We start from the raw sequence: 17,243 nt of genomic DNA, 5'->3' as shown, positions 1-17,243 counted from the left end.
AGTTCTCAAATCATTGGAGATTGGATTGGAATATCCTCTTATTCCATCAAAATCGAGTTGTCGGTACCTTTCAATGACTAGAGGTTGTCTCATAGCTTGATTTCTCGTCCCTTGATTTTGTGCTGCATAACCTTGGTTATTTTGGTTGATATTTCTATTGTTCTGATATATGCCATAGGGTTGCCTGAGATTTGTAGTATTTTGTGGGATACCTCTAGTATGCTGTCCTGAATTCCCACCATATTGATTGTTGTTGGGACGTCTTGCAAAACTCCTATTCTGATTTCTACTTTGTCTATTTTCATATAATGGGTTAATATGGCTGGTAGCAAATTGTGAGTCCAAGTTTTTCCTACGAGGAGGGTTATATTTTGATGCGTTCACCTCATCTTGGACTTGCTCTGCTCTTTCCTCTCTCCACCTATCCAACCTTTCTTCATTACTTACTTTTCTTTGTGGAGAGATAATATTATCTCTTGATATTTCTATCTTTTCCAAGATATCGTTTGGCTGCATCTTAAGAATCTTTGCTAATATTGCATTGCTGCCATTAGTTGTTTCAGCCATTTTCTTTATGATTGCGTCCCACTGCAGTAACACTTCTTTGTGATGAAATAGGATTTGTTGCTATTACGGAAGAAGGTCCTGAAAAAGAAGTTGTTAGAGAAGAAAAAAACATTAGTGTCGTGATTTGAAAGGAAGAAATCTGATTGGATCATAGATAGTGGTTGTTCACATCATATGACTGGACATATGAAGTTATGAACAAGTTCATTGAATTCAACAATTGTGATGGAGGAGTTGTTAGAGGTGGAAACAATGCTGCCTGCCACATAAAAGGATTAGGATCTATTACTCTTGATGGAAAAACTAATAGTGATGATGTTTATTTTGTTGATGGTCTGAAACATAATCTTTTGATTGTTGGACAACTAGTTGACAAGGGATATCAGTTACAATTAACAGAGAAGACATGTATTATCAAGGATAAAGATGGTAAGATGATTGATACTGGTACACAAACAAGAGGTAATTTTTTTTGAGTTGAATCCTACTGAGATAACATGTTTAGTTGCTAAAGATGATGACAATTGGTTATGACACAGAAGGTTTTGTTACACAAACTTTGATAACATTTTGAAAATCAGTACTACTGTTGCTGTTAGAGATTTACCTAAAATTGGGAAGCCTACTAACATTGTATGCAAGGAATGTGTTATGGGGAAGCAGAAGAAAAGTTCTTTTCTGAGCAAGAAGTTTACTACATCAACGAAGTTGGAGATTGTACACCGAGACTTGAGTGGTCCTACAAAAACAAGAGCATTCTATGGTGAAAGGTATTTCACGATTCTTGTTGATGATTTTTACTAGGATGATGTGGGTAGCATTTCTTAGAGAGAAATCTGAAGCATTTGAGAAGTTTAAGGTGTTTAAGAATAGAATTGAAAATGAATTTTGCTTGAAGATCAAATGTTTGAGATCTGATAGAGGTGTAAAGTTTACTTCGACTGCTTTTGTGAAGTGAATGGCATTAAATGACAGATTTCAGCCCCTAGGCACTTGAGAATAATGGTATAGTAGAGAGGAGAAACATATCAATAACAAAGGCAGCAAAAGCTATGATGTTTGAGAACAATGTGGCAAAGATATAATGGAGAGAAGCAGTAAATACAATAGTATACACCATGAACATAGTATAGATTAGGCAAGGTATTGGTAAGAACCCCTACGAGCTTTGGTTTGGACATGCACCTATAGTTAAGTATTTCAAAATATTTGGAAGTAGGTGTTACATTAAGAGAGAAGATGATATTGATAAGTTTGATTCAAGGAGTAATGAAGGTGTGTTTCTTGGTTATTCATTGAAAAACAAAGCATACAAATGTTTTAATCAGAGAACTAAGACTATTTTAGAGAGCACAAATGTTAAAGTGGATGAGAAGTTTAGAGTTCAGGAAAGAATGCTTGATTATAATTCTGAATTTCTGATGAAGAGACTAATCCAAAGGCTACCAGGAGAATGTTGAGTTGTTTTATGACACAGATTTGCAGAATGACATACAAATTGCAAAACAGAGAGAAGAACCAAGGAGTGAACCTAGAGCTGAAGTTAGAGTTGAGACAGTGACACCTAAAGGGAATATGATAAAGAATCACCCCACTGATCATATTATTGGAAGCAAGGACAAAGGTGTGATGACAAGAAAAAAGGTACAACGAGAAGAATTGTATTTGATTTCACAAGTAGAACCTAAAAGTGTTGATGAAGCTAGTAAAGATGATTCTTGGATTTAAGCTATGAGAGAAGAATTAGATCAGAGTGAAAAAAATGATACATGGGAATTGGTTCCGAGACCTAATGACTAAAATGTTATTGTAACAAAGTGGGTTTTCAGAAATAAGATGAATGAACAAGGAGAGGTTGTGAGAAACAAAGCAAGACTGGTATGTAAAGGTTATTCACAGCAAGAAGCTATAGATTATGAAGAAATATTTGCACCTGTTGCTAGTTTGGCATACGCGGCTAACAAGAAATTCAAAGTGTATCAGATGGATGTCAAATCAATATTTCTCAATGGAGAATTTGAAGAAGTTTACATCTAGCATGATGGAGCCTAAATTCTTGAGTCTCCATTATAACTTGAAGAGTATTGCATATGGTCAGCATTAAGTTCTTCATGACTTTAACCTTTGTCACCTCCAATTTTGTCTACCTAACAAGTGCCTCCTTTCAACCATGTTTCCTCGTTTAATTGCTAGATCCAATTGCTAATATTATGAGTTTATATAGTTCTCCCCTGTCCTAAACTATGTTTGTCATTTCTCCATTCAGCTAAATTGGCATATAGAGGGGCAACGATCTAACCTGTGGATAAACATCTACTAGACATTCATGGTGGTTGTGTTAAATGTGGTTGCCTTGTATGATTACTTGGACCTAAGAAATCTTGTTATCGGGTGAAAATAATTTGGAGAGAAAACACTCCAATTGGCTTGCCCTATAGCCAAGAATTTCATTATAAAGTTGTGAATATGTATGCGGCAGAACCATGGCATAATCTCTGAATTTCTCAGTACAACAAATATTATCAATAGGATAGCAAAAGAGGATGTTCACAAGAGGCAAATAAAATAAATTTCTATCCACTATAAAGCCATTCAATTTGAGTGGGGTCTCTATTGTATGTGCCAATGATGAGTAATGTGTTGCGCACAATTTTTTGAGTTTCTACTATGAATGTAAATAAAGTCGTAGATGTTTGGAGGCCACAAAGGAAGTACTAACGACATCGAGTTGTAAGAAGACACCATCGAATAAGTCACACGATGAAAATATTGGAGAGCGAGTTCTCGTCCAAACGGATGCTCAACATCCACCTATGCAAGTATTTGCTCAGACAGTAAGGTAAGAGAAAGGGTTGAGGAGTGGCAACAGATTAAGACAATAGGATCGCACTAGGACCATATAAATTTGGAGGCAGGGGCTGATGGAAATTTACAGAAGAAACGATAAAAAATTAATATATTTGAAACATGAAGAAAGAAAACTCACGGTAATCATATCGGAAGATGAACAAATTCTAATCAATAGAAGCGGTGCTGTGCAAGAATAATTCACTCAGAACTATATTACTTGTATAGTATCGTTGTTGGAATATTAAATTTCAACTATAGGCTTCCTTAACATTGGTCCGGAAAATGAAAGACATGATATATATGTCAATGATATCAAGCGATCAAATAGGTCAAAGTCACCATACATTAAATGGAAGAGAGGAAGATAATTAGTATGAAAGATATGGATATGGGTTTTGATAGACTAAACACGATGAATATTATTCATTATGTGGAAAAGAATAAGAAGATTATTTAATTAAAAGGTGTGATCTATTTCTGAAGACGAATGTCTTTTGAATCTAAAAGGTCACACTCCCTTATTATTATATAAATAAGGGAAGATATTGGAAAAGGAGAAAACATGAGGATACACATTCGACATTCCAAAGAAAAAGTATTTTACAGTTACTTGTAAGGAGGAATAAGGAGCAAAATATGGCATTGTAATAAAAATTCAAATATTTTATTTTATTAAAAAATAAAATCCCTTTTGTTTATATTTAAAGCATGGAGATTTAAACTATAGTTGATTCGTCCTTTATAATCATCTTTAAATTCTGTAAGCAATTTGAATGTCAAATAAGTGGACTAGGTCATTTATGGCATTTTAAATTCGATCATTATAAATATAGTGAACTATTGAATTGTTTCCATGTCTATATCTAGTTTGTCTCCCTACCTTAGGAGTTAAAGTGCAATTTGGACTAGTTTAAAATTGCGGATATATATTTGATCCATTGCGTCTTAATTATTAAATTGTATCTAGTCTAAGTGCATAGAACTTTATAAAGTTGTATGTGAAAATCTTCATTGTAGTTGACTCTATTGCCCGAATAAGAAAAGGCATTGGCCTTTCAAATCATTGAAGTATTATTATTGGATTTATATTTGAAGTTAAAAAATCTATATCTTCCTTCTTACAAGCATCAAATCCATTATTGACAAATATTATACAAAACATTCATTCAATTCAAACATCCAACATTTAAACTCATTTTGATCAAGTTCAAGGACTTTGCCAATCGAAGAACTCACCAAAGCATAAATTTGCTATATAAAAGCCTTGAACCTGGCAGTCAATGTTTGAGGTGAATGTCTACTTGTCTGAGTGTTGTGGAACTTAAAGTGCAAGGAAATCAAGGTGATTCTCATTCGTTGGCTAGAACTGATTGTGGAATCTTATCAGAGAAGTGGCAAGCTCTTGGATTTCCAATCTGTGCTTTTGGGAACCAATAGAGTAGCCTGAAAGTCTTCCTTTGACAGAAGGACATATGGTTTGTAAGTTGAAGAAAGGATTGTATGGATTGAAACAAGCACCTAAAGCATGGTATGCAAGATTGTATAAGTATTTGGCAAAATTGGGATTTGCTAAAGGTACTGCAGACAGTAATTTGTATTTGAAGGAGATTGAAAATGGTTTACTAATTGTTGAAGTGTTTGTGGATGATATGATCTTTGGAGGTGATGATGAAGCAAGTGAAGCATTTGCTAGTGAGATGAAGAAGGAATTTGAAGCTTTTCTTGGGATTGCAAATTGTGCAGAATAATGATGGTATTTTCTTATCACACACTAAGCATTTGAAAGTCTTGTTGAAAATATTTGGTTTGGAGAGTTGTAAACCTGTTGGTACACCTATGGTAGCTGGTCATAAGTTCTCTAGCAAAGATGAGACACCTACTGTTGAACAAAAGAAGTACAGATCTATGATTGGAGCTTGCAATATTTAACACACACAAGACCTGATATAGCTAATGTAATTAGCATTGTGGTAAGATTTCAAGCTGATCCTAAAGAATCACATTATGCAATAGTAAAAAAGATTTTCAGATATTTGAAGGGTACACCTGATTTTGGATTATGGTATGACTGATCAAATGGCTTTACCTTATGTGCATACACTGATGCGGATTGGGAAAGCAATGTGGATGACAGAAAGAGTACAAGTGGTGGAGCATTTTTCTTAGGTGGAAGATTGGTTTCTTGGCTAAGCAAGAAACGAAATTGTATTTCACAGAGCACGATAGAAGAAAAATATGTAGCAGCAGCAAATAATTGTAATCAAATTATTTGGATGAAGCAAATGTTGAAGGACATTGGAATTGAGTTTACAAAGCCTCTTATCATACATTGTGATAACATAAGTACAATGAGTATGTCTAAGAATCCTATTTTACATTCGAAGACAAAGCATATATCTATTAAGTATCACATTTTGAGAGGAAAAGTTGCAGAGAAGGAGATTGGATTGGAAAATATCACTACAAAGGAGCAGATAGAAGACATATTTACAAAGCCTTTGCTGAAGGATACATTTGAGTACTTGAGAGGTATGCTTGGGGTTATGCCTATTGAGAATGTTAGCCTCATAGTAAATTGAAGCAAACAATATAAGTAAATATAATATATGATAACATACATGATTGATGATAAATCTACTTATGAAGTATTGATTGAATATATATATATATATATATATATATATATATATATATATATATATATATATATATATATATATATATATATATATATATATATATATATATAATCAACTTATATTCACATATTATTAAATGCCAAAATACCGACCATCTAATATATATCAGTTGTAATCAAAATACTGATAAAATAATGTATCAGTTACAAATCAAATACTAATCACATTAATTGTGTATTGGTTACATTATTTCACCGATTAGTATCTGCTATCGGTATTTGTTATCGGGCAGATCGTTATTGTTACAATAGGAGTTTAGAGGCATGACCATGAAAGGTCATGACACTACGTGACATGAGCCACATAGGTCATGCCCCTACAGGGGCATGCCCTTTCACATTGATACTTATATGCTATTCGAAGGCTGGGATAATCATCAATAACATTGGCAATGCAGAATCCTAGTCTTTAGAATAAAATCAGAAATACATCTTCCTCACAGTCCATAGAATTATATATCTGCCTTTATTATAGTAGCAGTCCCTGCAAAAGAACACAAAATTATATCAGAATTATAATATAATCAGTCAATAATTTTGTAAGTATATTTAGTGCAGTCTCCACCAAAATGATCTAATCAAGTTAACATGGTATCAGAGCCAAATTGGCAGAGAGATTGCTAAACTAATTTCTTGAAATAAACATCATGGCAAACAATGTTAGAGTCAAGGATAGGCTTGAAGGAGCAACAAATTTCTTCTCCTGGAAAATTCAAATTACAACAATCCTTGAAGAATTGAAATTAGAATCATTCATTGAAACAAACATTTCAATACCTGAAGATGAGGTAGAAAAGACCAGTTGGAAAAGGCGAAATAATAAAGCCAGGAAAAACATTGTTGATTCAGTAAATGATCATATTCTTCCTTCCATATCAAATCTCAAGAAAGTATTTGAAGTATTTAAAACAATTAAGTATACATTTGAAATCAACAACTCAAGTAGATTGCTTATATTAAAAAATCAACTTATGAATATAAAAATGAATAAAGGAGAGTCAATCTCACCCCACTTTGGAAGAATTTTCGAAAGAAAGAATCAACTATTTTTTATTGGAAACAAAGTAGAAGATCAAGAATTATACATAATAGCACTTAGAGGACTACCTATATCTTGGGAAGCATTCATTCAAGTTGTCAGTAGACTGTTAATACCAACTTTTGACCAACTTAAAAATGATTGCACCTTAAGAAGAATCAAGACTAATTTCTAGAGGGATCATTTGAAATCAAGAGGGAGAAAATCAAACTCTTTTCTCAGTCTCTAATAATAGAGGGAAGAAAAGAAAATTTAAACGGAAGAAAAACGATTCAACAAAAAAGAAGCAATAATTACAATAGAAAAGACTTCTCCAAAGTTCAATGTTACAAGTGTGAGAAATTTGGACATGTTAAAGTAACTAAGATCGTTTCTGCAAATGTATTTTCATTGCCATTGTAATTGATGATTTCCAAATGCAAATTTGGATGTCATATATGTATAATATGAGAGGAGACATAACATGTCTCTATAGTTAATCACCATTTAGATTGTCAATAACTATATGCATAACTTATCTTTAACAAATATATAATATTAATATATTATTATATAATAATATATAATGCATAATATATAATACATATTATATTACATATATCATATGTGATATATAATGCATAATATATAATATATATTATATTACATACATAATATATATTATATATATAAGAATCACGAATAACAATTTATGTGAAAAGATAAACACAGATTAGTATATCAAATAATCAATGTTTTACTTCTGCTGATGCTAAAACATTAACACTCCCTCTTTAGCTAGGGAGAAGTAAAACATTAATTAAGTCAGAATCAACATATAAGCAACACAATATGAACAGTAAATGATCTCTACTTGCACTTAAGCAATGTCTAGAGATAGCACATAAAATCTCTACTTGCACTTAAGCAATGTCTAGAGATAGCACACATAGTCTCTACTTGCACTTAAGCAATGTTTAGAGAAGCCCAGAAATAATCTCTACTTGCACTTAAGCAATGTCTAGAGAAGCCCAAAAATAATCTCTACTTGCACTTAAGCAATGTCTAGAAAAGCCCAAAAATAATCTCTACTTGCACTTAAGTAATGTCTAGAGATGCCCATAACACACTCGTGATCTCTACTTGCACTTAAGCAATGTCTAGAGATGTCCATAATAATAGGACTATCATTTGTAAGATCGTCACCTTACAAAGATTACCTTTTGTTTGTTATCATGATGTCTGGCAGATTTCGGCCCAAAGAACCATGATAACAAGCCTATCATATGTAAGATCATCACCTTACAATGATTACTTTCTATTTATATATGCCAATGAAAGGTCATCACCTTTCATTACATATCTGAATAGATATAGATTGAAATCAAATATCAAGTTTTACCTTTGAAATATTTCAATTTAACTTTTCTCTTTAGAACTTCTCATAGAGAAGATATCATCCATAAGGGATTGCATCTCAAAATTTCTCCCTCTGAATATAGATCTTGGGATGTCAGGTCCTCTTGTTACTTCCTAAAAAAAAAAAAAGCTCTCTTTTCCCAAGTATGCTTGACAAACTCATCACTCCCTCATGATATACGTAGGAGTAGGCCCATCAACATCATGTAGTTACCCGCATGGATTTCGAGACTCCCTCTAGGTATCAATCTTCTAAGCTTTAGTATTGCCTTCGAAGAAGTGCCACGCTCCCTCTTAATATAAAAGAATCTCCTAATCTCAATTATCAAAGATACTTGCATCAAGAGCCACACTTGATCATCAAGTTTTTGGAACTATTATCATTAGATTTAGTCTGCACAATATTTGGTAGCATATTCGAAGTACCAAGCTTCTTTTCCTGTAAGAATATCCTCAAACATAAAGGAAAAGATCAAAGCAAATAACCCTTATAGTATGTATAGAATTACAAATAAATGAATAGATAAATGTAAAAGATACATGTACTTAACTGCCCACGAAGGTCATGGAATATCTCATTTTCTAAGGATGGTTCAAGTGGGAATGAAGCATTGCCTATTATTTCCCTACAATGTAAAATTCCTACTCTCATATAATTGAATACTTTTACATCACATAAAATTTGAGGACTTCTTTCTAAGTTCCAACTTGCTCTTTTCATCCATTGAAGCTCCAAACATTCATTAACCTTAATAGTAGAAGCTAACACAAACTCATCACTTTCATATCATGTATACAAGGGGTAGGTCCATTAAGATCACATAGTTGAATGAATTATAGTCCTCTTTACTGTTACAATTTATCTATCATTGAAGATTCTATCCCAAAACATTTTACTTCCTCTAAATCAATATGATCGAGATCACCAAAGATTGACTAAATTATATCATCTATCTACTCCCTCTTTTAAGAAATTGTCTGAAATATCAACCTCCCCCTTTTTCTTGAAATAGCATTCTCGAAGGAAAAGATCAAGGGACATAGCTTATATGTATAGAAATATAAGTAAGAGAGATATTTCTCAATAATAATCAAAAAAATAATTCTCTTGTAATCAAAGGAAAATACTTGGATACAATACTTGATTCACTTTCATATATTTTCTTTATTTCCATATATACATATATCCTTATCAAAATAAATATGAAATCAAAAGACATATATAGCCATTACTAGAGATCACATATTTTGGTTTATATTATCTCACCATACTATAAAAAATGAATGATTGTAATGATAATAATCAAAATTAATGTTATTATTCTAATAACAATTATATGTCCTTTTAACTAATTATATATATATATAAAATTCTTCATCATATATATTCATAAAGGAATATGATAATGCTATGTTTCTAAATTTTATTAAATATAATGATATATACCAAACAAGTATAACGATACCTGATTTTACCTTTCTCCATCCATGTGTACCTTGGTGGTTATACTATATCAGCTTTGTTTACTTCCCACTTGTTTTGCAGTGGGTCCCTAGTTGGTCCTTAATCGAGTACGATCAATTTGACCCATTCTCAACCTGGAATTTCAATGTCTCATTCTGCAGCTGGAAAGGTGTATCATGTTCTAACCGCAGGCAAAGAGTCATCTCTCTCGATATCTCCAACATGGGTTTGGTAGGTACCATCTCCCCTTATCTTTTATTATCACAACCAAAAGCTTTGTTTCACGGATTTTACAATCAGTCTCTAGAAGCTATCGAAGTCAGTGATGTAGACACTGGTTCATCAGGAGTTTTATCAACAATAATTAGAACAATCACATTAAGTCTGGAGACAATCAAGATTTCTTTGTTGAATCTCAAATATAGTAGTGTAGATGCGGGATCAAGTTTGTTACATTCACTCGACATATCTCTAGGATCATCTCCAAGGTCTTTTCAAATTGATATCTGATCACACACTTGAACATAGTCTCACATATTAATACAAGACACTCAACCTTTGTAGTTTCCGAATAATACCATAGAATGTCTAACTGTAGTTTCTGAATTTGAGCTATTTGAATATATGTACAATTAATCTTTAGATAAAATTATAGCTTCTCTTGAGGAATATTACTAAGAAAGAATTGGAATGATTATCAGTCCCATTATGAATTTAATCCTCCCTTCATCTTTTGGCATTTTACTATTATGCACTAGTAATGGTCATCTTTACTATTTACTCCTTATGATTCTCCTTATTTGTGGATGTGATTGTGCGCACAGTATGGTGGTTTAGATCCACACTATTCATTGTCAAATATGTCTTAAATTGTCTGTCTGCTGGGATGTCTATTTGATCATATATTTCACTGTCCTGTAATGAACTTTATCAGTATTGCTAGGGCGATTATTCTGCTCTATATTCTCGATTTCCCCCTGCATTTCTAAGATGGAAATTATAATGAAAGGTAAGATATAATACTCTGTTTTATTATTTGTTTATCCTCCTTACTTCCTCTTTCTATGTGATCCCTTAACGTGGGTTGCTGATCTGATGATAATGCTCACTGATTCGATCAATTTCTTCTAATTAAATTACTATCTGGTATATCCTCTTGCTGTAATTTCTCTGTCTTTCTCCAGAATCTGTACTTGATGTTTTGCTTTGAGTTTATCTGACAATCCTTTCTTTGAAGTGTGATACCCACTTGATGCAAATCAGTGGGCTACCGTTTGTGATAAACAAATGTGAATATCTATTTATTGTCAGTATTCATGACTTCTAATGCTCTGTGTAGTGTTCACCATGATAATAATTTGCTCAAAATGTTTATTAAGCTACCAATGGTGATCGTTGAATCCTCGCATGAATGACATAGGTATTTTGAATTCTCACTGGCCAGTCTTCCTCAATGATCACTGTTGGACTTGATGAAACAATACACGTTAATCTCCCAATTTCAAATTTCTCATACAAACTCTCTGATTCATAATAAGCGGATTCCCCTAAACTTAGACCTGTGTTTGATATCGTTTGCAGACATATCTAGATGTTGAAGATCAATGGTATTTCCATTTTTGGAGTGTACCATTTTATCCCTAAGTCCATTTTTTAATTTTCTAGTATCTTAAAGACATCTTTCCCAGTGGCATATCTTGATCTGCATACTTGTCTTCTTGTTCCTTATCGATGATATCCAACAATGCTCCCTTATCCTTCCTTATTGCTGTCAACTCTTTCATCTGTTTCAGATTTATATCTGCAATCCTTTGTTTGGGGTCCTTGTTCTACGCTAGCAGTAATTTGTTAGTTTCCTATGTTGCTAGGTTTATCGATGTTGATATTTTTCCCATGCTTTGCTGGGTTGTGACCACCGTATTTGTTTATTTCACCCTCTTTTCTTGTCTATCAACAAGAATTCTTCTTGTGTTGATTTTCCAGTCTTCGAAGCACATAATATTGTCTCTATTGTGGAGTGGGTAAACGCCTCTTCATTTTAAAGCTTTGATATATATGCTTGTGATGCAGATTTGATGAATATCCCTATTTTCTTTTTGATCCATTCTTACATTTGCAACTAAGCTCTGATACCATGTTAAAGTAACTAAGATCTGCAAATGTATTTTCATTGCCATTGTAATTGATGATTTCCAAATGCAGATTTGGATCTCATATATGTATAATATGAGAGGAGACATGTCTCTTCAAGAGACATGAAAAGACATGTCTCTATAGTTAATCACCATTTAGATTATCAATAACTATATGCATAACTTATCTTTAACATATATATAATATTAATATATTAACCATATATGTAATATAATATAATATTATTATATTATTATATAATAATATATAATGCATAATATATATAATACATAATATATTACATATATCATATATATATATATATATATATATTATATGTGATATATAATGCATAATATATAATATATATTATATATATAAGAATCACGAATAACAATTTATTTGAAAAGATAAACACAGATTAGTATATCAAATAATCAATGCTTTACTTCTGCTGATGCTAAAACATTAACAGGACACACCTTAAGACTTTGTCCAGAAAGGGAAAAAATTCTAGCCTCTTTAGTTGAAACAAAAAAGGAAGAAAATTTATTATTCTACTCAGCTCTATCAAGTGAGATGAAATCCAACGGAAATGTGTGGATAATAGATAGTGGTGCATCCTCTCACATAATAGGATTCAGAGATAAGTTTGAAACTTTTGGAAATTATCTCACTAAAGGAGTCACCATTGGAGATAATTCCACCTATCCAGTAAAAGGAATTAGGACCTGTTTTATACAACTAAGAACTGGGATTACTCTAAAATTGAAAGATGTTCTTTTCGTACCTGGCATAAAAAGGAATGTAGTAACCATCTCTGGACTTGCAAATGTAAGGGTATCAAGTTACCTTTAATGAAGACAAAGTTTTGTACTGGCCTAAAAACTCTAATCTCAATAATGTTATCACCATAGGGTCTAGAGATAAACTACGTCACATCCAAAAGCAAGCCCTAAATCATGAAGTAACAAACTGTAAAGTTTACAGATCGAATTTGGTGGAGATTGCATTTATATATAATTAATCTGTAATTTTGAATATGCTTATATATATATATGTTACTTCCTTGCAGGAACTGTGATAATAACTAGTAATTAATATGTCAATAATATTGATGCTTCCGATTGTGAAGAAGGACCTAATTGTGACTTGGTTACGGATTGTGATAAGTGCTTGCGGTGGTTTAGGATAGAACAATGCCGTTTTTATTGTTGTCTTTATCCAACTCCCGCACGACTATTTATATTGAAACTGCACGGTTATAAGTGAAGGGGCATGGCTATGTAGGGTCATGACCCTATGTGGCTTATAAGCCACATAGAGTCACGACTCTACGTAGTCATGCTTTGCACCTTATAGAAACCAAGACACCGTTGGCAGATATACTTTTAATAGTTAATCACCGAAGTTAGTGCAATCGATAATATTAGAAGGTAATAGTATTAGTATATATATATATATATATATATATATATATATATTTTGGTGGATTGCTATTATAACTTTAAATGTTATAGTCTCGAGTTATTTGCTATAATTCACTAAGTGACTAACATTCTTAACACTCCCTCTTGAGCAATTAGGGAAATTTAAGCAACATAATGAAAAAAACTAATTTTCACTTAAATGTGCTAGATGATTTTATGTTATGGTGTTAGGCAAGATCTAGCCTGAAGAACCATAACAACTCATGGTGTTCGACAAAATCTGGCCCGAAGAACCATGAGGTGGTTATCGAGGTGTTTGGCAAAATCCGGCTCGAAGAACCAAGACAACACTTCGCTCCAACAAGTTAATATTTGGAGTTGGATCAACTATTTGATAAAGTCGTCACCTTACAATAGTGATCCCCACACATATGAAAGATCGTCACCTTTCATTACACAAGTTTGCAAACAATTTTAATTATTCATGAATATACAATATACAATAGTAATTACAATATTGTCATACCAAGTTTATCCCTAAAGTGTTCTATTTTCAACCTTGCAAGAGGCGTAGTGAAAATATCAACATTTTTCTCATTTGTGTTGATGTACATCAACTTGATAACATTTTTGTGTACCATATCTTTGATATAGTGATAAGGAACTTCGATGTGCTTGATCGATTGTGGAAGACAGGATTTGTAGAAAGTTTGATGCAACTTTGGTTGTCAGAATGCATCACTGTAGGGCTTAGTTTCTCTCCAAAGATTCCAAATAATAGCTTTCTCAACCAAATTGCTTCACGAGCTCCCATGAAAGATGCCACATATTTAGCTTCCGTAGAGCTCATACCAACTATTGATTGTTTTCTATTGAACCGTGATATCAAGGCAGACCTAAGACTAAAGCAACATCCCGTAGTACTTTTACGATTTATGGAACATCTAGCCCAATCAGAATCAGTGTATCCTTCAAGATTAATCTCTACATTTTTGTACTTCAGTCCAAGACCAATAGTGCCATGTAGATATCTTAAGATTTGTTTAGCAGCTGTTAAGTGAATTTTCTTTGGTTCACACATGAAGTGACTTAAGACATTAGTAGCATAGCATATATCAGGTTGAGTATTTACAAGGTACATAAGTGACCTAATGATTTGTCTATAGAGAGTAGGATCAATAGACTTAGAATTTTCAGCTTCTTCTTTTAGTTTATGTAGATTTGTTTCCATCGGAGTTGCAAGAGGTTTGCTGTCCATCATTCCAAATTTGGTTTATATGTCATTAGCGTATTTCCCTTGATTTAGTAAAATACGATCTTCCTTTTGATGTACTTCTAGGCCCAAAAAGTAGTGTAATAAGCCTAGATCCTTCATTTCAAATTCTGCTATGAGTTCTTGTTTGCATTTTTCAATCAAGTGATCTTCACCTATTATTAGAAGGTCATCAACATATAAAACAAGTATTAACATATCACTGTTAGATATTTTGAAATATATATTTGGATCAGCTTCATTTTTGGAATAACCTAGTTTGGTGAGATAGCTATTTTTTCTTTCATACCAAGCTCGTGGTGCTTGTTTGAGGCCATAAAGAGCTTTCTTCAACTTACAAACATATAGGTTCTTGTCTTTTATGACAAAGCCTTCAGGTTGTTCAATATAAACTTCTTCATTTATGACACCATTTAGGAATGCAGTCTTAACATCAATTTGATGAATCCTTTTGATGTAACAATTGCAATAATTGTCCTTACAGAAGTATATCGAGCAACCAGAGTGAAGGTTTCTTCATAATCGATACCTACCTTTTGAGAAAACCCACGAGCAACAAATCCTGCTTTATGTTTTTCAACACTTCCATCTGGAGCATACTTGATCTTATATAGCCACTTTGATGAGACAATTGATTTGTCTTTAGGCCTAGGTGTAATATCCCAAACATCATTTTGTAATATAGATTGGTACTCTTTGATCATAGCTTCTTTCCGTGCTTGGCAAGATAGGGCTTCGTCAATAGTTGATGGCTCAGTTTTAGTAAGTTCAGTTACTAGTGCATAGTAACAAGATTTGTTTATGGTCTTTTGGCTTTCTCTAAAGAATTCATCTAGTTTAACATTATTTTCGTTAAGCATTTCTCTTGCCCATAAAGGTCTTTTCTTGATATTTGAGATGTCTCTATTTTCTGTATCTGGTGATAGTTCATTTTCTTCTGATATGTTCTCCCTCTGAGTCTTAGTTTGTGGATCTTCATCTATTTCTCTGATGGGCTCATCTTTTGTACTTGTGGATAGTTTTAAGGCAGTGTTTTCTTCAAATTTTACATCTCTGCTCATTTCAACCGATTTCTGTCCTGGTACATAAATTCTATATCCTTTGGAGTTTTCACTGTACCCAATAAATACTCCTTTCTTCCTTGATGGTTCTAACTTGGTTCGTTTTTCTTTGGGTATGTGAATATAAACAGGACAACCAAATATTCTAAGGTGACTTAGGTTAGGTTTAATTCCTGTGAAGACTTCTTCAGGAGTTGTATTTCTAGAATTGAATGAGGACATCTATTTTGAATATATACAACTGTATTAGTGGCCTCTGTCCAGAATGAAAAATGTAGGTTTTGATCATCAAGCATGGCTTTTGCAGATTCAACAATGATTCTATTCTTTCTTTCTGCTGCACCATTCTATTGAGGATTATATGGTACTGTATACTCCCTCTTAATCCCAACAGAGGTGCAAAACTCTTTGAATTTATCAGAAGTGTATTCACCCTCATTGTTATGATCTTAGGGTTTCTATTCTTTTTGATGTTTGATTTTCTACTAAAGCTTTGAACTCTTTAAATTTTGCTAGAACCTCAAATGATTCCTTGATTTATAGAAAATAGATCTAGGTTTTTCTAGAAAAATCATCAATGAAGATTATGTAGTATGAGAATCCTCCTAGTGAAAGTGTAGGCATAGGTCCACATAAATCAAAGTGGATCAGTTCTAAGATTGATTTTGATTTTTGTTTACTAGGAGGAAAAGGTTTTTTTATATTTTTCCCTAGAGCAAACCCTTGACAAATACTTATATGGTTGGAATTTAAGTTAGGTGTTCCAGTGGTGATTTTTCCTATATTTGGTAGTGTACTGAATCCAATATGCCTAAGCCTTCTATGCCATATTTCATTTGAATTTGTTGATTCAAGACTTAGAGCTAGTCTTTGAGTATTACATAATTTATATAGGGTTCCATCTTTGATCCCTATGGTGATGGCATTCTTCAAGTTGGTGGTTTTAGGCTAATATAAAACTTTGTCTTCATTAAAGGTAACTTGATACCCTTCATCAACAAGTCTAGAAATGGATACTAGATTTCTTTTTATACCAGGTACAAAAAGAACATCTTTCAATTTTAAAGTAACCCTAGCTCTCAGTTGTATGGAACAGGTCCCTATTCCTTTTATTGGATAAGTGGAGTTATTTCCAATGGTAACTCCTTTAGTGATATAGTCTCCAAAATTTTCAAACTTCTCTCTAAATCTTGATATATGTCGAGATGCACCACTATCAATTATCCATGCATTTTTGTTGGATTTCATCTCATTTGAGAGAGCTGAATAATATATAAGATTTACATCCCTTTTTGTTTCTGCCAAGGAGGCTAGAATTTTCTCCCTTTC

The 17,243-nt window shown here is 32.8% G+C and overlaps 1 protein-coding gene across 3 annotated transcripts in view; it reads left to right on the top strand.

Annotated features, from left to right (window-relative positions):
* Positions 1-17,243, top strand: part of LOC149578117 (S-adenosyl-L-methionine-dependent methyltransferases superfamily protein) — a 182,842-nt gene that overhangs the window by 38,978 nt on the left and 126,621 nt on the right. The window lies entirely within an intron of this gene.

Source organism: Cupressus sempervirens, chromosome 1 (assembly GCF_028749045.1).
Source record: "Cupressus sempervirens isolate cs-2001-9-10 chromosome 1, ASM2874904v1, whole genome shotgun sequence".
Taxonomy (NCBI): Eukaryota; Viridiplantae; Streptophyta; class Pinopsida; order Cupressales; family Cupressaceae; genus Cupressus; species Cupressus sempervirens.
Note: the sequence above shows the minus strand (reverse complement) of the source record. Positions and strands in the feature narration are given on the sequence as shown.